This window comes from Hyla sarda, chromosome 9 (genome assembly GCF_029499605.1).
Source record: "Hyla sarda isolate aHylSar1 chromosome 9, aHylSar1.hap1, whole genome shotgun sequence".
In the NCBI taxonomy this organism is placed as follows: domain Eukaryota; kingdom Metazoa; phylum Chordata; class Amphibia; order Anura; family Hylidae; genus Hyla; species Hyla sarda.
The window spans coordinates 24,485,575-24,508,562 of NC_079197.1; the positions used below are offsets into that span (position 1 = coordinate 24,485,575).

Here is a 22,988-nt window from a genome sequence, read left to right on the forward strand (position 1 = left end):
AAACCATCCATCTCAGGAACTAACTTTTGAACACTCTGTATTTATATATATATACATGCCTTGGCAATCAACATTGGCACCAGTGCTCATGCTTCCCAGAGATGGGATACTTAAACTCCCGAATTCCAACCAATGCCTGTGATCGTGGTTTATACCCTATGCTCGCATTTTGTTGTTACCTGAACTGTGTCTTGTGACCTCTGTTTGTGACCTGACCATGCCCTAAGCCTGATGACTTTGTACTTTTACTTGCAGTTGGTTTCTGAATTTGTACTATGCTGATTTTGTACTATGGGTTTTGACTTTTGGCTTGTCTACTGATTTTGTACTGTCTCTGACCTTCCCTTCTGACCTAGCTTATCTGACGTTTTCATTCACTTGCCTTTTTTTTCTCCATCCGGTCCGGACGGTCATTGCAGTGTAGCGGTACCGTTGTCCCAGCTACTGCTATATAAGGTTGTCATATGGCTTAGAATTCTCTCTACAAAAGAAATTGTTGCTGCTATTACTTGATGCATGAATACATTTCACACATATTACATTGGATCTCTGGAGAGCAAGAAAGGTGAAGTTGTGCAAGAACCTTTCTGACTTTCCCTGATCAGTTCGGGCCGATGTTCCACATTTATTACTCTGGATATCTGCAGTACCTCTTTGTGATTCACTTTAGAGTTTGGACTTTTTATGATGACAGTGGGTTAAAGGGGTAGTCCAGTGGGGAAAAATGTATCCCCTATCCTAAGGATAGGGGATAAGTTTGAGATCGCGGGGGGTCCGACCGCTGGGGCCCCCTGCGATCTCTCTGTACAGGGCCCCGGCTCTCCGGCAAGATAGCGGGTATCGACCCCCGCACGAAGTGGCGGCCGACACACCCCCTCAATATATCTCTATGGCAGAGCCAGAGATTGCCGAAGGCAGCGCTTCAGCTCTGCCATAAAGTTGTATTGAAGCGGCGTGTCGGCTGCCGCTTCGTGCGGAGGTCGACACGCCCCCTTCCCGCGGGCTGTTGGGGCTCCATACAGGAGATTGCAGGGGGCCCCAGCAGTCGGACCCCCCGCGATCTGCAACTTATCCCCTATCGTTAATATAGGGGATAAGTTGTTCACCACTGAGTCACCACTGGACTACTCCTTTAAGTCTTTCCAAGCTGCTAACCCACTGATAGGACTACAAGTCCCAGCACCATGCCTCTTTATTTGCTTTATTTTGTTTACTTTTCTTGAAAATACTCTGAAGGCTAAGACAATGTAGAAAAGTATCCTTGCAGCTTGGACTGGAACGAGACTTAAGGACAGTGACTGAAGGCCTGTATGGATGGAGGCCTAGCTATGACTGGAGCTAGCTGAAGCATGTTCAGCACAGTGCTCTCTGCTGCCACCTCTGTCTGCGTCACGAACTGTCCAGAGCCGCAGAGGTTTGCTATGAGGATTTGCTTCTGCTCTGAACAGTTCCTGACACGGACAGAGGTGTCAGCAGAGAGCACTGTGGTCAGACAGAAAAGAAGTACACAACTTCCTCTGTAGTATACAGCAGCTGATAAGAACTGGAAGGATTAAGATTTTTAAAAAGAAGTAATTTACAAATGTTTTAACTTTCTGGCACCAGTTGATTTGAAAACATTTGTTTTCCCCGGAGTACCCCTTTAGATTGGATGGAAACAGCAGTTTTCAAATCTTGCCATAGATTCTCAATTTAGGTAACCTGAACTGTTTTGGAGTCCAGATGGTTCGGCAGTGTGGGGCACTGAACTTTCTGTTGGCAGTCCTGTACACGACTAATAGTTGTCCTGTGGACAGGTTCTCCTACCTCAGCTCCTCCAGAGTTACCCTGGGCCTCCTGGTTGCTTCTCTGATTATTTTCTCCAACATTCCCGGTTTGTCAGTTTGAGTAGACGGCCTTGTCTTGATAGGTTTGAGCTTGTGTCATATTCTTTCCTTTTTCTGCTGATGATTTTAGGATGCTTCATAAGTCGTTCAAAGCTTGGAATATTTTGTAAAACCTAACCGTGCTTTGTAGTTCTCCACAACTTTATCTTCGACCTGTTTGGTGAGCTCATCAATCTTCATGCTGCTGTTTTTCTAGTGTGATGGCACCATGTCTTATTGATGATACACACTGGGTGTTAGTCATGGTGCCACTCTTAATATAGGAAATGCACAAGCTGGTGCCTGCAGTTCACCAGCAACCCACTAGCAATACTGAATTTAAAACATCTACAGAACTAGTCCTCCTGACATCTTTCACTATATAGAGCTTTCTCAGAGGACTGGGCAAATTATGGCATTAAAATACCCTTAACCTTAATTGTGTATATTTTGTTCAGTAATGCTCTGTAACAAACTCTGAGGGTTTTACAGAACAGGTGTATTTGTACTAAGGTTAAATTGCAGACAGATGGACCCTATTTACTAATAATGTGACTTGTGAAGGCAATTGGTCGCATCAGATCCTTAAAGAGGAACGTTCAGTGACCTGTCAGCAAAAGAGGATTGAGACTGGCAAAGGACTGTGCTATCAAATCCATTGTCGTTTTTCAGCCTATTAAGCTTGCATGATGCTCAGTATCAAATGCTGCAGACAGGTCAAGCAGCATTAATATTAAGCATGAGGCTCAGACTTTTGTCACTAGGAGGTCATTTAACATCCAAAACATTGGAAGGGACACACAGGGCTTTTCAGGAAAAGGACAAGGTATTATACAGCCTCCTCTAGCCAAATCACTGCTTACAAGTTACATTATTTATGGGCGATAAAGGAAATATTAAAGGTCCATGTTAAGGCTGTTGGGTTATGATTATGACACAAAATACCCAATAAGGTTCCAACTTACTTATTGTTTAGGGAAATTTATAGCCAGCTATAATGCTATAAAAATACAATACATGGTCCAGAACATAAGATACCGTAAACTATCCTAAAAGTCCCAAAGAAAAGCAAATAGCAATAGTAAATTTTATAGTAAATAGTAAATCTATCTGTGTAAGGGCAGGTAACCACTACTCAACTGCTTTTTACTTCAGTGCAGTGTTTCTAAGGCTGTTCAGGCATGCTGGGAGTTGTAGTTTTGCAACAGATGGAGACACCCTGGTTGGGAACACTGGCTCAGAGCAGGACCTGTCAGCTCAGCCAATTAATGGCCAGCGACTGGCTGAGCAGGTAGGTTCTGCACTTGTATAAGAAGAAGGAAGAAAACAGTAGATCGGGAGACGTAGGCCAACGAGCATTGTGAAACATAAAGAGAGAGGAAAAAAGAAAGAGGGAAATTGCGCCCCTAGTGAGGAACGTTTAAAAATTTAGTTTACACGTATTCAAGGTTAAACTCACCGGAGGGTGTTGCGCTCAGGGCACAACACCTAAAAAGCGTGGTAACAATTCCCAGGTCCGCAGCCTCAGTCCTCTGGTAGCAGGCACGCTGTCCCAGTGTAACGTAATAGCAGGTATTGGAAGAAAATGTGGACGAATTTTGGCGTTGGAACTCTGGATATTAAGAAAATCAGGAACACATCCGCATTCCTTTCAGAGGCTTTATTGTGAATGCATAAGCTACGTGTTTCTGATCCGAACCGGACCCTTCGTCAGGCAAGGTATCCCTTGCCTGATACCTTGCCTGACGAAGGGTCCGGTTCGGATCAGAAACGCGTAGCTTATGTATTCACAATAAAGCCTCTGAAAGGAATGCGGATGTGTTCCTGATTTTCTTAATATCCAGAGTTCCAACGCCAAAATTCGTCCACATTTTCTTCCAATACCTGCTATAACGAGCATTGTGAGGACTTGTTGGGGGAATGGGGCCAGGTAAATATAGTTTTTTTTTTTCTCGGCCCCAGCAGGATATCAATTGTTGCAAAACACTGTATAACCCCCTTTAAATATGTATTGTACAAACTCAACGATTATAGTGGGACCGGCCCACTAATAAATGTGTATGATGGCCACAAGAGACTCCCTCAACAGATGATTCTGGGAGAGAGAATTCCTTGGGCAGGTTACATTTCAATTGCCCAGTCCTATTGTTCTGGTGGAGATAAGGTGCCACCCAGAGTCTGACTTGAGAAATCTAGAAATATATGGGCAGAGCTCCTCAGAGGGGGATAACGTATACCAAAAGACAGGCGGGTATAGATCTACAGAGTTTCAGTGATCCGCTCACCTGATACGGTTTCTCTTTTTAATGTGTCTAGCTTCTGTATTTGTCTCAAAATTTCCTTGGTAGTTCTACTCACTCTTCCTGACATCCACTGCTCAGGAAGGAGCGTGTCTGAGGAAAGCACTGAGCCCGCCCTCACTCACCATGCATTCACTTCCTCTCTGAGTCTGCTGTGCGGTCTCTTCATCCAGACACTGCAGGCTGCTCTGAAACCCCCTCCTCTCTGTTTTCGGACAGGAGTCTGATAGACAGGACAGGAGTGAGCACAGAGGAGTGCTAGTGCCTTCACTTTCTGGACTTTGTATATGCCTGTACTTCAGCTGGGACGAAGATGATGCTGCAGCCAGACAGGATTATGTTCTGCATGGTATGGGACCCCTAGTGGTATTTATTAAAAGCCATCATTTCTAAAAAAAAAAACAAAAAACAAAGAAAAAAGATATTTTTTTCTATAGAACACTCGTCAAAAAAATAAAGTGAGAAAAGGTGCTTCAAAGGAGGACACTGGTCTGAGCGTGGTGTGTTCAGCGCCATGCTCAGACCGGTGTCCTCCTTTGAAGCACCTTTTCTCACTTCTATGCCAAACTACATCTTTATGTGCTCACCATTGTTGTGTATGCGGATACACAACCATCGCAGGTGAGCGGTGAATTTATACTATTACGTACACCTTACGGGTTTATCTTTTAATACACCATGGAGCGCTGTATCTTTTTTCTTTTGCCAAAAAAAATAAAGGGAACACTAAGATAACACATCCCAGATCTGAATGAATGAACTAATCGTATGAAATACTTTCGTCTTTACATAGTTGAATGCGCTGACAACAAAATCACACAAAAATTATCAATGGAAATCAAATGTATCAACCCATGGAGGTCTGGATATGGAGTCACACTCAAAATCACAGTGGAGAACTGCACTACAGGCTGATCCAACTTTATGTAATGTCCTTAAAACAAGTCACAATGAGGCTCAGTAGTGTGTGTGGCCTCCACGTGCCTGTATGACCTCCCTACAACGCCTGGGCATGATCCTGGTGAGGTGGGGGATGGTCTCCTGAGGGATGTCCTCCCAGACCTGGACTAAAGCATCCGCCAACTCCTGGACAGTCTGTGGTGGATGGAGCGAGACATGATGTCCCAGATGTGCTCAATCGGATTCAGGTCTGGGGAACGGGCGGGCCAGTCCATAGAATCAATGCCTTCCTCTTGCAGGAACTGCTGACACACTCCAGCCACATGAGGTCTAGCATTGTCTTGCATTAGGAGGAACCCAGGGCCAACCGCACCAGCATATGGTCTCACAAGGGGTCTGAGGATCTCATCTCGGTACCTAATGGCAGTCAGGCTACCTCTGGCAAGTACATGGAAGGCTGTTGCAGGTAGCAGAACGTTCTCCACGGCGACTCCAGACTCTGTCACATCTGTCACATGTGCTCAGTGTGAACCTGCTTACATCTGTGAGGAGCACAGGTCGCCAGCGGCGAATTTGCCAATCTTGGTGTTCTCTGGCAAATGCCAAACGTCCTGCTTGGTGTTGGGCTGTAAGCACAACCCCCACCTGTGGACGTCGGGCCCTCATACCACCATCATGGAGTCTGTTTCTGAACGTTTGAGTGGACACATGCACATCTGTGGCCTGCTGGAGGTCATTTTGCAGGGCTCTGGCAGTGCTCCTTCTGCCGCTCCTTAAACAAAGGAGGAGGTTGTGGTCCTGTTGCTGGGTTGTTGCCCTCCTACGGCCTCCTCCACGTCTCCTGATATACTCGCCTGTCTCCTGGTAGCACCTCCATGCTCTGGACACTACGCAGACAGACACAGCAAACTTTCTTGCCACAGCTCGCATTGATGTGCCATCCTGGATGAGCTGCACTACCTGAGCCACTTGTGTGGGTTGCAGACTCTGTCCCATGTGTGGTGGCCCAGTACGGGATGGTGTTACCCCGTACCTTTTCTGCCCTGTCAGGCAATGTCCCTCCGTGTCTCAAGGGCCCTCTGCAGTGTTTCCCCCATTGTAAATGTTATGCATTATTCTGTGTACTGTACCTTTAACAAGTTATACCATGTGATTGTTACCCAGGAGGTACCAGTGACCAGCTTACCCCAAGAGTGACTTATGGGCTCCCTGCTAGTTTCCCCCATATAAGCCCTGGGTGGAGCTAGCCTCTCTCTTTTTTTGCACCAAGTCTTTGCTGAGGTCAGTCGTGCCTAGTGTGTGTGTCCAGAGGATTGGAGGCCTCAAGTCAAGTCCTGCAGCCACAGTCAACTGCAAGTAAGCTAAACCTGCAGCATTGTCCATCATCAGTCAAGTCAAGTCAGTCTCTGTCCAATTGTCAAGCAACGTGGCCTGCACTAAATTGCCTAGTCCTACTACAAGTCCCAGCAAGCCCATAAGGTCTCTGTGTCACTGGTCACCTCCTTGGGCCCTGGCTGAACTGTATAGACTTTACCAAGTGTCTACCCTCAGTAAAGCTACCGTTGTCCGTAACTTGGCGTCTGTGTCTTTATTGCCCTCGTGCCTAGCCCAGGATCCAGCGATATACCTTCGGGTGGTTATAGGCTAAACCACGCCCTGGCATCACGAATATAAGGGGTTAATGCCATCTGCCCTGCCACTCACACCCCACCACACCACACATGGTATCACTAGAGTGAAAGCACCACCAGCATTCAAAAGTGACCAAAACATCAGCCAGGAAGCATAGAAACTGAGAAGTGGTCTGTGGTCACCACCTGCAGAACCACTCCTTTATTAGGGGTGTGTTGCTTATTGCCTATAATTTCCACCTGTTGTCTGTTCCATTTGCACAACAGCATGTGAAATTGATTGTCAATCAGTGTTGCTTCCTGAGTGGACAGTGTGATTTCACAGAAGTGTCATTGACTTGGAGTTACATTGTGTCATTTAAGTGTTCCCTTTATGTTTTTTTAGCAGTGTTTATTAGAAAGATTCATTTTTTCCCAGGATGTACAAAGTTTTTGATTCCGACAGTGCCCATTTAATGACATACATAGAGTGATGTAACACACAATTTTTTTTTTATAACAAATGTAGTATACACACAGTTTATCAAGACATCTTTATACTTAAAGGGGTATTCCGCCCCTAGACATCTTATCCCCTATCCAAAGGACAGGGGATAAGATGTCAGATCGCCGCGGTCCCGCTGCTGGGGACCCCCGGGATCCCCGCTGCGGCACCCCGCTATCATTACAGCACAGAGCGAGTTCGCTCTGTGCGTAATGACGGGCGATACGGGGGACGGAGCAGCGTGACGTCATGGCGCCGCCCCTCGTGACATCACGGCCCGTCCCCTTAATGCAAGTCTATGGGAGGGGGCGTGACGACCGCCACGCCCCCTCCCATAGACTTGTATTGAAAGGGGCGGACCGTGACATCATGAGGGGCGGAGCCGTGACGTAACGATGCTCCGGCCCCTGTACCGCCCATCATTACGTGCAGAGCGAACTCGCTCTGTGCTGTAATGAGAGCGCGGTGCCGCAGCGGGGATCCCGGGGGTCCCCAGCAACGGGACCGCGGCGATCTGACATCTTATCCCCTATCCTTTGGATAGGGGATAAGATGTCTAAGGGCGGAATACCCCTTTAAAGGGGTACTCCACCCCTAGACATCTTTTCCATTATCCAAAGGATAGGGGATAAGATGTCTGATTGCGGGGGTCCCGCTGCTGGCGACCCCTGCGATCTCGTCTGCGGCACCCCAGACATCCGGTGCCGGATGACTGGCGATGCGGAGGCTCGTGACATCACGGCCACGCCTCGCTCGTGACATCACAGCCATGCCTCCTCAATGCAAGTCTATGGGAGGGGGCGTGACATACGTCACGCCCCCTCCCATAGACTTGCATTGAGGAGGTGTGGCCATGACGTCATGAGCCACCGGTGCTCCGATCAGACATCTTTTCCAAAGGATAGGGGATAAGATGCCTAGGGGCGGAGTACCCCTTTAAGTCACCCCCTTCTTAACTCTTAAGTGTCATATACTCTTACAGATTATCTGTGTTAGTGGTGATATCACCAATACTCCATTATGTCACAGGGTGTCTCAACGTTGGTTTAGTCACTGGCGGCCATTGCACTTTACCTGGAACAGCCGTAAGTAAGATAAAACGTCTATAACCGGAAACAGCGTTCCTTTACGTGCCCCCCGAACCCCACTGTTTTTTTTTCCATATTCTAGCCTCTCACTGGGAATTATTAGTGAACCTCAATCTATATTTTCCGAGATTTTTTTTTTTTCTTTCGGTGAGACCTTTGGAGAGTTTAGCAGTCTCTAATTTTTTTTTTTATATTACAGTCTCATTTAAACAACCTTCTTAGGTTACACCATCCGCAGCACCATCTGCTCAAGGCTCGCAGCGGCTGTGCATAATTTACTAGCTTTACATGTACAAGCTCTCACCAGTACTTGTAGGATATTCATGAAAAACTTATCTCTAAAGCCTGGATAAGGTGACTTGTCATCCGACACTCTTCACTGAGACTGCTATGGTGCTGTCCTTTTGCCCTTTTGTATATGAGGAAATAAAGGCAGATTTCAAGAGGACCTTTGGCCACCATCCACGTGGATTGAAACTTTTTTTTTTTTTTTTTACTAGGCCCCTGTTCGCTAGTTTTGGGGGATATGCTAGTCGGGGACTAGACTAGTCGGGGCTAGTGAGGTTCTCAAGAGGGAGAACCTCAGGTTCATGTCCCATTGGGTGCAGTGGTTGATTGAGTGATGGTGACCACCCAGTTGACAGTTTCGGCCTTAGGTCTCCAAACTCTGGACCATTAGCTGTTGCAGAACTACAATTCCAAGCATTCCTGGACAGCTAATGGTGTCAAAGGGGGAGATTTATCAAAACCTGTGCAGAGGAAGAGTGGTGCAGTTGCCCATAGCAACCAATCAGATTGCCTCTTTCATTTTCCACAGGCCTCTTTAGAGGCCTGTGGAAAATGAAAGAAGCAATCTGATTGGTTGCTATGGGCAACTGCACCACTCTTCCTCTGCACAGGTTTTGATAAATCTCCCCCAAAAAGTATAATAAAGCAACTTATTAGTATTATGTAATTAGCGACAAGGCACAGATCTCTCCATATTAACTGAGCTTGTCTGGGTTATGACATCACGTCACACTCTGTGAAAGCAGTCTGCTTTGTCCCTGCCCCGCTCTCCCCTTCTGTCTGCTCTGAATGAGACCAGTAATGTGAAGAAGGGAGTTCATATCACTGCTCATTGTATTTTAAGGCAGCAAGAAGCCTTTCTTGGTCACAGTAGTTTCCGTCAGAACAGGTTCACTGCTATCTTATTTGAGAAAGGCTTCCTGCTGTCTTAAAAGTTAATTAGCAGAAATATGAGCTCCCCCTCTTCACACCACTGGTCTGGTCCTGAGCAGACAGGAGAGGAGGGGGGGAGGAGGTATGGGAGCAGACTGCTTTTAGAGAGTGTGATGTCATGTCACAACTACAAACCAGACAGCTCACTTCATAATGGAAAATCTGCGCAGTATGGCTAATAACATTATATTAGTAAGTTGCTTTATTATACTTTTTAACTCAGTAGACAGGTTGTTTCTTTCACTTGGCAATCCCTCTACGGTGTATTCACAGTAACAGTATCCTGCACATATTTGATATGCTGGATTTAAAGCTGCAGACTTTATTCAATGTGAATTAATGACTGAACACAGAACACAGCTTTAAATCTGCAGCTTCAAATCCTGCGCATCAAATGTGTGCAGGATACTGAACTTGTGAATAGACCGTTAAAGGAGTTGTCTGATGTTAGAAGAAAGGGTCTGTTTTTGTATTCCTGATACCGTGCCAATCTTGTCTACTGCCTGTGTCTGGTATTGCAGCTGATTCCCACATAAGTAAATGCTGCAATACCAGTCACAGCCAATGAGCAAGAGCGGCGTGGTTGTCCAGGATTAGGAAAACATAGCTTGTTTCTCCTAAAGAAAAAAACAACAAAAAAACAATGCCCCCGCAGGTTATGATTGGTATTGCAGCTCGTCCCATTAAAGTGGTTATCCAGGAACAGAAAAACTGAGCTAATTTCTTACAAAAACAGCTCAACATCCGTCCCCAGGTTGTGTGTGGTATTACAACTTGGCTCCATTCACTTCAATGGATCTGAGCTGAAGAACCACACCCAATCCGGAGACAGACGGGGAGTGTTTTTTGAAAGAAATTAGCTCAGTTTTTCTATTCCTGGATAACCCTTTAATGGGAAGAGCTGTAATACCAATCATAACCTGTGGGGGCATTTTTTTTTTTTTTTAGGAGAAACAATCTATGTTTTTCTAATCCTGGACAACCACGCTGCTCTTGCAATATCGCTCATTGGCTGTGACTGGTATTGCAGCATTTACTTATGTGGTGTGATGAGAGCAGATGTTGTTACCCTAGGGGCAGAGGGCATTAACCCCTTGTATTTGTGATGCCAGGGCGTGCTTTAGCCTAAAACCACCCAAAGGTATACCACTGGATCCAGTTCTAGAATGGCGGCACTAAAGACTCCGACACCAAGTTACGGATAACAATAGCTTTACTGAGGGTAGACAGTTGGTAAAGTCTATACAGTTCAGCCAGGGCCCAAGGAGGTGACCAGTGATGCAGAGACCTTAAGGACTTGCTGGGACTAATAGTAGGACTGGACAATTGAATGTAGACCACGCTGACTTGACAGATGACAGGGACTGACTTGACTTGACTCATAAAGCTGTGACTTTATCTTACTTGACTTGATGGTGGCTGCAGGACTGGACTTTGAGGTCTCCAACACTCTGGACACACACACTAGACAAGACTGCACTGGACCTCAGCAGGGAGAGAGAGAGAAGAGAAGCTCCACCCAGGGCTTATATGGGGGAGACTAGCAGGGAGCCCATAGGTCACTCTTGGGGTCACCTGGTCACTGGTTCCTCCTGGGTAACAATCACATGACATAACTCTTAAAGATACAACACATTTTATAATACAATACACTGCAGAACATATGTACAGGGGGGGAACAGGTACAAGGGGCCCTGGGGACACTGAAGGAGGCTGCCTGACAGAACAGCAAGGGTACAGGGCAACATCTCCCATACTGGGCCACCACAACCCCCTATATTGATGATGGCTCAGTCATAGACTAAAACCATCATTTATGGAATGGATTTATTTATTTTAATAAATAATTATTTCAAGAAATAATGTGTAATAAATCTGAAGCCACATAAAAAAAAAATAATAATAAATAAAAAAAAAAAGCAGCAAATGATATCCAGAAACTATCAGGTGACATTTGTACACATAATAGTACGTATTTATTAACTTTGGGCCGTGGCGGTGACAGACGTGTGTATAGGTATTTAACTGGAAAGATTAATGGCGCAGATACGACCAATAAATCTATGGAGCTCTAAAAGCCAACAGTAGGCACTCACAGGCACGTGTATGTGTAAAGAAGAGGGGGGGAGGGGATTTGTTAATAACTTGAAAATAGGCCGCAAAGTCTTCGAGTACAAAGCAGGAGCCAGGCAACACTGACCCTCCCCATTAATCTTTTTATTGGCACCTCTCGACTGAATGAGATTTGCGGCCTTTGGGGAGCAATGATTTCACAGGTGGGGGGGTCTCGAGGTAGGTCCTTATCAGACAGCTTGGCTCTCCGAAATGGCCCATTCCACCAAATGAAAATTGACATTTTCATTTGAACTTTCCGACCTCCAGTAATCACGCTAATAGCCTGTGTTTGGTGGGGAGTTGAGATTTTTCTTGGGGTTGGGGGGAGGTGGGGGGAGAAGTTTTACAGCTTTTGATCTTGTAGACTTTATTGGAGAGATAGAGACTCTGTACTGTACGGCTCTAACAAGGCGGCTTAGCGTCTGTGGGATGGAAGTCGATATCTTAAAGCAGTGTTTCCTAACAAGGATGCCTCTAGCTGTTGCAAAACTACAACTCCCAGCATGCCCGGACAGCCATAGGCTGTCCGGGTATGCTGGGAGTTGTAGTTTGGCAAACATCTGGAGGTTCACAGTTTGGGGACCACTGATGTAACCCCAAGGCTCCTCAACTTGTACCCCTCCAGCTATTGCAAAACTACAAATCGGCTGTCTGGGCATGCTGGGAGTTATAGTTTCGCAACATCTGGAGGTCCACAATCTAAAGACCACTGATGTAACCCCAACGCTCCTCAACTTGTGCCCCTCCAGCTATTGCAAAACTACAAATTGGCTGTCCAGGCATGCTGGGAGTTGTAGTTCTGGAACACCTGGGGGTAATTACTCCAAACTTAAAGGGGTACTCCCACCCTAGACATCTTATACCCTATCCAAAGGATAGGGGATAAGATGTCTGATCGCGGGGGTCCCGCCACTGGGGACCCCCGCAATGTTGCATGCGGCACCCACCTGTTTCTTGTCCGGAAGCGCTGGAGGGTCTGGGTCACGACCACAGGAACAGAAGTCCATGACGTCAGGGCTCCGCCATCGTGTGACATCAAGCCTCCTCCCATAGACTTGCATTGAGGGGATGGGGCATGAAGTCACACGGGGGTGGAGTCCTGACGTCACGGACGGAACCCCCCGCGATCAGACATCTTATCCCCTATCCTTTGGATAGGGGATAAGATGTCTATGGTGGGAGTACCCCTTTAAATATCAGCACTGAATAGGGCCTAAACTGGAACACATAAATACACGCCCCCACATAAAAGAAGAAGAAGACACAAGTAACTAAGAATATATCAAAAGTAAAAACGGTATTTGTTCAATGTACATAAAAATTTAAAAAAATATATAAAAACCATAGACAGAGTAAATAGCACAAAAACTACAAAGACAGAAAGTAAGGTCGCAATGGCAGGTTGCTCAACACAGAGCTGAAATGGGCACTATTATTAAAACATTTTTTGCTATTGCACTCCTTAGGGTAAATAAAAAATCTTTCTAATGTACTTTGCTAAAAAAAAATAATTAAGCTTTCTATGTTTTGTTTGTGTTTATAAGAGCTGCCACTAGATGTCTCCCTACTTGTCCAGAGCACATTTCCACCCATCTCTTGCACAGACTTTGGACTCCTGCTGCTGGAGTGCTGATGGGGGTGTGTGCAGCCTTAGCCAATCATAGATCATCTCACACTGAACTGCTCTGGTCTGTGTGTAGCAGAGTGAGGGAGGAAGTTCTCCCCTGTATGGCTTCAGATGATGTCACGCCTGCTGGGGAACGCCCCTTCCCAGCCTGTGAATCTGACTGAGACTGAGCAGAAAATACAGAGCAATATCAAGGTAGAAAACTAAAAAATAATAAAAATAAAGGCAGGGGGTGGTTTATCATGATGGGGGCAGTGACCTGGGAGGGTTGTAACATTTAACAAGATTATGACAGGTACTCTATAACAAAGAGGTACTTATATAATAGCAATGCATTAGTAAAGTAGAGGGTCACAGTAACAAAAGGACGCCGGACACACGTACCGGTTAGGACAGAGAAACTGGACAACTACACAAAAAAAACAGAACATGCAGCATATCATATAAAGAAATGTAGATAGTGAACATGGATGCCTGACAACATGACTCCTATACGTACCCCCAACGTACATTTCACTTAAGAGCTTCGTCAGGGATGTGTGCAGCCAAAAGGCTGTCTAGGCATGCTAGGATTTGTAGTGTTGCAACAGCTGGAGGCACACTGTTTGAAAAACATTGTTTAAGATACTAAGTGTACCACCCATACAGAGTGGTGCATTTTACTTTTACTTATTTTTTTTTTATTTTTATATATCGCCTAAAAGTTTGATAGATCCGCCCTTCATATCTGGCAATTTCTCAATAATCAGTTCATCCCGACACTAAAAAGTCCCCCTGATGCCGTAAAGTATAAAGCCGCCCGGCTCCGCCCCTGGCGTCATGCTCCTTCTTGTAAATGTTTCTCCGATATTCCCCTCCGTGAAGAGATGGATTGCAAAATTGCTCTAAGTAAAGGACTTATTCCCCCAAGCTTTAACTAATGAAGTTGGATTATTCAATGTCCATAAAGTAGGTTTATCCCCTGGCACGGAGGAAACAAGTAGGAGGGCTTGAATGACAGCTCCGGCCTCGGCTGACTGAAATTCTGCTCTGGCCTTTTACATTAAAGAAATTGTGGAGTAGAAATAGTAATTGTAAGGAGAGTAGACGTAATACTCTGCACACAGGGGTCCGGTGGTGCTGGAAAGGTCAGAGAAGACAGTTCCTCAAGAAGACTTTTAGGATAACAGCAAGCACTGGAGTGTGCGGGGTTAAAAGATGGCAAATTAAAGGGAGTGGGGGAGGGTGGGGGTAAATGATGGTTGAACTATGTAATGCTAAATTTACCCATGTGGTGGTGCTGCAGGAATATTGAATCAATGGGGTTTTTGAGCTGTAGGACACTCTCTAATCAGCCTATTATTGGGGAACCCCTCCAACAAGGAAAACTGTCTAAAATGGATAATCTCCTTTAACATCTCCAAGTGGGGATCCAAAATAATTTTGGCTTTAAGATCACAACGTAATCAAAGCCTATTTTGTGGATATGTCATCACTGTCAGATCGGTGGGGTTCCAATATGGCAGCCTGCGTATCAACTCTTTGCCTGAGCTGCAGCTCCAGCATACAGTGGTCCCTTAACTTACAATGGCCTCAGGTTACAATATTTTTGGTCTTTTCTGGACCATTGTAACTTGAAACCAGGCCCAACATACAATGTACAGACAGTCTAGATCTGCAAAACATGTCAATGGCCGGAAGATCTGACCAATCAGAATGGGCATTTCACTGGTAAAACACCTGTATTAGTGCATGCAACGACTGGGTGTCTGGAAGCGCCCCCTACAGTACAGGGAGGTATTACATGTTCTGTACTCTTTACCTGTGCCAGGGTTACCTGCTCCTTTGGACACCAGGTGAGGGCGGCTCCATGTTACTTTTTAGGACACTCTGTACTGTACAGGACCCTGAAGAAGCTCCTGTCCTCTACATAGACAGTGATTACAGCTCCCAGCAGATCTTTATTACTTTTATATGTAAGATTTTCTTTATCTATATTAATTATCTACTTATTTTTGTTTAATCCTCACTTTTTCCTATTTCTGGATGACATTTTGGGGCTTCAGAACCAATTACCAGGTTTCCATAGAGTTATGGTCTCAACATACAATGGTTTCAACATACAATGGTCGTCCTGGGACTTGAGTGACCACTGTACACAAGCAGACCATGATGAAGCGGCTCTATCCTGCAGTGGTCATGCTGGCTTAGTGCAGCTCAGTTCCCATTCATTTCTGTGCTTCTGGGTCTGTTTGCTGTGTCTATATTCAGGCAAGCAACTGATTGGCAGGGTTTTGGGTGTCTGAACCCCACCGATTAAATATTGTGTGACTAGAAACCGCTTTAATTGTTGGATAAAGAACATTCTGTAACCTTCTCATTTAAATGGGTTGTCCAGGAAAAGAAAACCAAAGCTACGTTTTTTCCAAAACCAGCGCCACCCTTGTCCTAAGGTTGTGTGTGGTATTACAACTTGTCTCCATTCACTTCAATAAAACTGAGCTGCAATACCACACACAGCCTAAGGACAGGGGTGGCACTGTTTTTGGAAGAAATTAGCTCTGGTTTTCTATTTCTAGACAACACCTTTTAATTTGTTTTCAATTCAGAAGCTGAACACTTAAAATATTAGGTTTATTTTTAACCCCCTCATGCCTCAAACAGTTTTTTATTTTAGCGTCGAGCTCTGTTCACATGGTCCATTCATATGACGGGAGTTCATTTTTTTCCTCTACTTTCCTTTACCTTTTAAAAGCCAAAAATCTTTCCAATTTTCTTTGTACAGACCCATATGAGACTTGTTTTATGCAGGACCAATTGTGTTTTGTAATGACATCTCTCATTTTACCACAAAATCTATGGTGGAAAAAAAAAATTAAAAAGATTTGAGATTGGAAATAAAAAATAAAAAAATATTAAAAAATGTTGTTGGGGTTTCATTCCAAGGCATTTGCCCTGATGGTTTCTTTGTGGGTTTTAATTCCCTACAATTTTTTTCCAAGGTATTTACTAAGGTTTCCCTACATTTTCCACTTTCCCTACATTTTGCTTTTTTTTACACATGCTCTGATCTGTCGGGTTTTCCTCAGCTCAAATCCATCACATTTTCTGTGGAAACCTTAGTAAATATGTTGGTTTTTTGTGAGAATGTTGGTGACAAGCCCCCTTTTCCCGACGACCACGTCCCTTTTTTGGGTTTTCTCAGTAAAATGGAGAGTTGAACGGGTTTTTTTCATTTCTGGTGCAATGAGACAGAATTCTGGCACAATGATACAGAATCTGGCGCACAACCGACAAGAAATGTCAGGTTTACAATAGTAAATCAGGGACATAACCTTTATTCTGTAGATCCAATTTATATAGGTTTTGTTTTATTTTACAACTTTAACATTTTTTTAACTTCTTTTAAGAAAATCAGTATGCTTAAAATTGACCTATTCTGACCAATATAACTTTTTTATTTCTCTGTATATAGGGCTGTATGAGGGCTAATTTTTTGCGCTGTGATCTGTAGTTTTCATCAGTATCATTAGTTTTTTTTAATTATTTATAATTTTGAAAAATACAGGGTATGTTACCACTTGCAAAATTACATCTCATGTTATAACAAACAATCAAATGAAACTATCTTATCCTAAAGACCAGACCTTAATTTTTGCTTTAAGAGAGTTTTTCAAGGGTGCCAGTTGACTCCTAGGTATTGTAAATCATTGTGGGCTCAACAACTTCAAAGGGAAATTGATTGGGGGGGGGGGGGGGGTAAGGGTGCTGTATGACCAATGGGTAGCATATACGATTTACTCCAGTTGATACATAACCCAGAGATTCTTCCAAATGTATTAATTATAGACATTACCTCAGGGATCCCATTCATAGAGTTTTTAAGGAAGAGAAGGATGTCATCCACATATAATGCGATTCGAACCATCCCCTCTTAAGTCCAAAGCCCTCTATCTCCTGGCTATGTCTTATGGCCGTGGCGAGTGGTTCTATATATAATGTAAAAAGCAGTGGTGACGGGGGGCAGGCCTGACGGGTCCCCCTGCCCAACTCAAATGCCTGACCTGATAAACCTTCAAGTAAAACCTTCGCTATTGGGCTTTTATACAACATTTTTTATCAAACGAATGAAACTGGGAGGCATACCAAACTCCTTTAACGTCCGCCACAGGAAACCCCACTCCACCAGAATGAACGCTTTGACTGCGTTCCGGTTCATCGACTTGAAGTACGGCAAATGCCCGATGAATGTTCCCAAAAATAGTCCTGCCTGGTATAAAAGCCGTTTGGTCACCGGAGATACATCCCTGAGTAGCAGACATTAAAATTTCCGAAAATAACTTAACAACTGAATTAATAAGAGATATGGGTCGATAGGATTCAATAAGGGTGGGATCTTTACCTTTTTTTAGAATTAAAATAATATCAGCCTCCCTCATGGAGTGGGGTATATCCCCCTTACCACAGTATTCATCAATCACCTCCCATACTATTGGAGTCAAAACTGTTGCAAACCTCTCAAATACCTCAAAAGGTAAACCGCCTGGTCCCGGGGATGAAGTGTTTGGAGCCGCTTTAATAGCTTCTGCAACATCACTCAGTGTCATTGGCGACTCCAGCAAATTCCATGCCGCAGGACTGATTTGAGGGAGTCTCACCTCAGCAAAAAAACTTGTCAAATTCAGAGTTCTGTACTGTGCCTTTCTGTACTGTGCCTTCGGACTTGTAAAGAGATGAAAAGAGGTGAACTGTTTGGCCATAAGATCTTTTTCAGACGTATATAACCCATTCTCCATTCGAATTTTTTCAATAATTTTCCTGCCCTGATTGGCTTTAAAAATTAGTGATATAAATTTGGAGGGCTTCTCTCCCTCTTTATATTTCCTCTATTCTATGAGCTTTCTCGGACAAGTACATTGCCATTTGTTTTTAACAAATTATATTCAGAGTCATAAGAGCCAGCGATGTAAGAATCCTGAGCTAAAACGGATTGAGTTTAAAAACCCTGGCCAATCTTTTTCCCCCAGTATTCATTTGAACCGTTACCAAAAGAGGAGAGTGGTCAGATATAGATTTGGCCTCATAGACCACCTTATTTATCAGAGGAATAGCTAAAGCGTTACAGAGGCACAGATCGATACGCGAGGCCGAACTATATAAAGTACTATAGCAGGAGAATACCTGTTTCTCCCCATATAATGATCTCCAGCCATCGATCCATGCTATTTCTTTAGCCCTTAGGAAGTTTTTTGCAGATGATCTCCTTTCCAACTCAGGATCTAAAACTGAGTTATAGTCCCCGTTAATCACCAAGGGGATTTCATACCTAGCATCCACAAATTCACAAAGTTTTAGTAGAACCTCCAAGGAAAAGGGGGGAGGGATGTATACAAAAGCCAGAATGATTTCTACGTTATCAAGTAATCCATATAAAAATATATATCTACCCAATCCGTCAATTTTTTTCCGCTTAACAATAGATGGAATTTTATGATGTATATAGACTGATACTCCAGCCGAATATATTGATCCAAAAGAGGGATATGTGACAGCACCCCATTGGCTGTTAAACCTATTAACCAAATCTGAAATCAAGTGGGTCTCTAATATCCCAACAATTGCAGGAAGATGGCAATTCACTTGATCAAAAATGGTTATCCTTTTAATCTGTTCTCCCATACCTCGCACGTTCCAGGTCAGTATTCTGACCTCCATCGATCTGAGGAGAAAAAACAAAACATCCAACTCCCCCAGGGATCAACCCCAACCCCTCACTTCCCACCCAACACCCCTCCCCACCTTGATTTCACCAACACAATAGTGAGATCTCTACCTAGTACATCCCCCTCACTTTATTTAACTTACCATGCCCGTGATTCTATCTAGTTCATAACTTCTTGCACTGAATGAAAAAATAACACTTTCCCCTCATGGATAATCCTCAACCTATGTGGAAATAACAAGAATATTGAATCTTTGCCTGCCCCAAATGTTTCTTAACCTCCTTAAAGCTGTCTCTAGCCAGCTGCGTTTTGCGAGAGAAATCGGGGTACAATGCAATTCTTTGCCCACTGTACCGGATATCCCCGATCTCTCATTCTTTACACAAGATAATATCTCTATCTCTGGAGTTGACGGTTTTAATAATCATTGTCCTTGGTGGGAGCCTGGTGGTAGTGGTTTCAGTGGAACTCTGTATGCTCTTTCAATAGAGAAAAATTGTGTTAGGTGTTGTAGACCAATGGTCTCAAATATCCATCTTGAGCAAAAGGTGACAGCATCATCCTGCTCAATCCCTTCCTGGAAACCAATAATACGAATGTTGGACCTCCTGGACCTGTCCTCAAGGTCTGTGACTTTCTTAATCAGATTATCAGGGTATTTTCTTTGGGACCTAGACGATTTAGCTAAGGACTTGACCTCCTGTGCGAGATTAGGAACGGTGACCTCCATATCAGTTACTCTTTCTCGCACTTTATTCATGTTATCCCAGATTAAAGAAATGTCTGTTGATACCGACCCCATTTGTCGCTGAAGTTCCACAGGCTCTTATTGCAGCACTGGACTTCCATCAAAATTTCTCCCAATAGTTGAGGGGGGTGGGAATCCAGTGTGTTGCTCTGCGTCTGACTCCTGCTGCCCCTCCTCCTCCAATACTGCATTGAATCCATAGGGGTGGCAAAATATTGTTTTTGAGCTCTGGTTTTAGCGGTTGTCACTGAAGATTTCAATCATTTATCTATTTTATTGCCTGCTCCTTGTTCCACGCCACAGGTTCCACCACCTGATTTCCTTTGTTGTTGAGTTTTTGGAGGCATTTCAGATGTTATAAGTTGCCAAATATGTCTAGGGTAGGAAAGAGTACGCGTTACTTATAACAGAAAAAGGTGCTAATCCATCTTCTTTTAATATCTTAAATCGTGACCCATATTACCTACCCCGTGAGGATAGGAAGGCCTATCTCGGCCGTAGGAAGGAGAGATATTTCCCTTTCAGAAAATCCCCTCCTAGGAAAGAAATAGGATAAGAGAGAGAGGAAAAAAGAACAAAAAACATTCAGATCAAATTTAGAGCATATATTAAAGGGTGATTTTATCCTAGGCCCCCCAGTACATTATAGTCTTATACAAGGAAGGAGGAAAAAATAAAAAAGGAAAATGCCATCCCCGCAAAAGTAACTAGGTCAGTAAATACAGAAAGGAAGGAAAGGGATAGCCTCATACCATGCGGGCAGCTTACATAAAGTACAAACATACTCCTAAGGGCGATATACATCACCACCCCCCTATAACATTAACCCAAAGATGCCCGTGCCTGGGTGGACACATATTAAACATGGTGTCCCGTTGGTAATGTATTTAGGCAACTAGAAAAAGTTATTTCCATGTTATTTCCTTTCACCCATTAAACATATCAGTCCTTTGTTATATGCAGCACCGAACTACCCCCTCACCAAGGGAGGAGCAGGGCACAGAAGACACACCGGGAGTCACTGACACAGCCACACAAGTCCTGCACATAGAACAAAGAGTATAATTGTCACGGTGCCGGCTGGCAGGTAGTGGATCCTCTGTGCCAGAGAGGGATGGCGAGGACCGCGCTAGTGGACCGGTTCTAAGCCACTACAGGTTTTCACCAGAGCCCGCCGCAAAGCGGGATGGTCTTGCTGCGGCGGTAGTGACCAGGTCGTATCCACTAGCAACGGCTCACCTCTCTGGCTGCTGAAGATGCTGAAGATAGGCGCGGTACAAGGGAGTAGGCAGAAGCAAGGTCGGACGTAGCAGAAGGTCGGGGGCAGGCGGCAAGGATCGTAGTCAGGGGCAACGGCAGGAGGTCAGGAACACGGACTAGGAACAGACAAGGGAACGCTTTCACAAGGCACAAGTGCAACAAGATCCGGCAAGGGAGTGCAAGGGAGGAGACTAGATATAGGGAAGTGCACAGGTGATCACACTAATTGGTAATTGGGAGATTGGGCCAGGCACCATCATAGGTGCACTGGCCCTTTAAATAGCAGAGACCCGGCGCGCGCGCGCCCTAGGGAGCGGGGCCGCGCACGCCGGGACAGGACCGACGGAGAGCGAGTCAGGTACGGGGACCGGGGTGCGCATCGCGAGCGGGCGCCACCCGCATCGCGAATCGCATCCCGGCTGGAGGCGGGACCGCAGCGCACCCGGTCAGTGGATCTGACCGGGGCGCTGCAGCAACAAGGATGAGGCGAGCGCTCCGGGGAGGAACGGGGACCCGGAGCGCTCGGCGTAACAATAATTGAGCCAGTTGATACCTAATAACCAACGGGAGAGGGGGGTGAAGTAATCCATGCCAACAGGTGACCTTAGTTTTGATGACAAACAGTCCCATAGAGGCCTAGATTAGTGCATCACCCCTGATTAGTATTACCCCAGAGCGACAATTTCGGAAACACTGGGCAGTTAGTACCCACTGCAACAGTCTTTTTAAGCAGCAAGCCTCATGTCCCGCTGCCCACCTTTAACACGTTTACAAATCGGGGGTGTATTTGGCACATTTACAATGCAGGGGGAGCTGTTTACAATTTAGTCCCCTTTACCCCCATTAAAGACATACCAGTCCTTGTTGTGTACAGGTCAGGTCTACGGACACGCTGGAAGTCACTGACGGCGCAGGAGGAAGTAGTCTTTATAGTTCCGGTTTCTGGGTCACGTGTGACGTCTGCAGCATGGTGGCGCAGCCACGAACACACGCCATCACCGTCCAGCCGGCGTCGATCCACCAGGGTTCCCCCCGGCAACAAGGCCCCCCAAGAGCCATCGCCCAGGAGCATCCCTGAGGTCCAAGCTCCAGGCGGCATTTCTGTTTTTTTCTGTTTTGAAGTGACCGAAAATCAGCAATTCTGGTGTTTGATATTTTTTTACATTTACGCTATTGACTCAAATGCAGTTTCATTACTCACATTTTATTATATTTTAGTAGCTCTGACATATCTCCATGTGGTGATATCAAATACAGTTTTTTTTTTTTGTTAACATTTATTTAGAAAATTGAAAGGGGGTGATTTGAATTTTTATTAGGGGTGGCTTATTTATATTTTAAAAACCTTATATTAGGAGACTATTATAAATAATCTTTCAATTGCTTTCACTGTTTAGTGTTATGCCCCAGATATTGGTGCTCTACTTATACAGTCTGTCTAACGCAGACTGTACAAGAGGAGCAATGATCGATGGCGCCCGCCATTTTTTCTCATGTGACCTATCTCATTTTATCTCATTGCGAGTCCTAAGCTGTCAACTGTCATTTTTGCTTTTAGATGCCATAATCGTTATAGATCATGGCATTTAAAGGGTTAAATATTAGCATTATTGCTAATATTCCTCTTTAGTGATAGCAGATTAGTGATAGCAGCCGGTACTTACTGGGTATGACGTGTGCATTGTTAATGGGTTAAACACCACTGATATGTGCACTTTTATTTTTCTTGTAGTCCCCTTATAAAATTATCCCCCCGGTCCATTCCCCAGTTGTCAGTATTCATTTTTGTGCCAAATTTTTACACATAAAGGGAGATTTATCAAACCTTGTGCAATGAAACAGTGGAGCAGGTGGTGGGTGGTGGATTCAACCAGAAGGAGATTAAATGGCCGTGCATATTAAAGCCTATGTGAGCTATGGAAGCAACCAAATCTCTATTTAGTCAGCACGTGGATGCAGCCCCGTCATAACATCTAAGATGAGAATACCCCTTTAAGGTGTGCAGGGCTTCATATTCAACAGGCACTTCTGCTTTACATTCCCAGAA

General features: G+C 44.7%; 1 long non-coding RNA gene across 1 annotated transcript; it reads right to left on the reverse strand.

Annotated features, from left to right (window-relative positions):
- Nucleotides 1-19,056: 19,056 nt before the first annotated feature.
- On the reverse strand, nt 19,057-22,128 carry LOC130291059 (uncharacterized). Its single transcript, XR_008847782.1, has 3 exons — nt 21,797-22,128; nt 20,149-20,217; nt 19,057-20,056 (listed from the first exon to the last, which is right to left on the reverse strand). It is a non-coding gene; the product is annotated as an uncharacterized LOC130291059 (long non-coding RNA).
- Nucleotides 22,129-22,988: the final 860 nt, after the last annotated feature.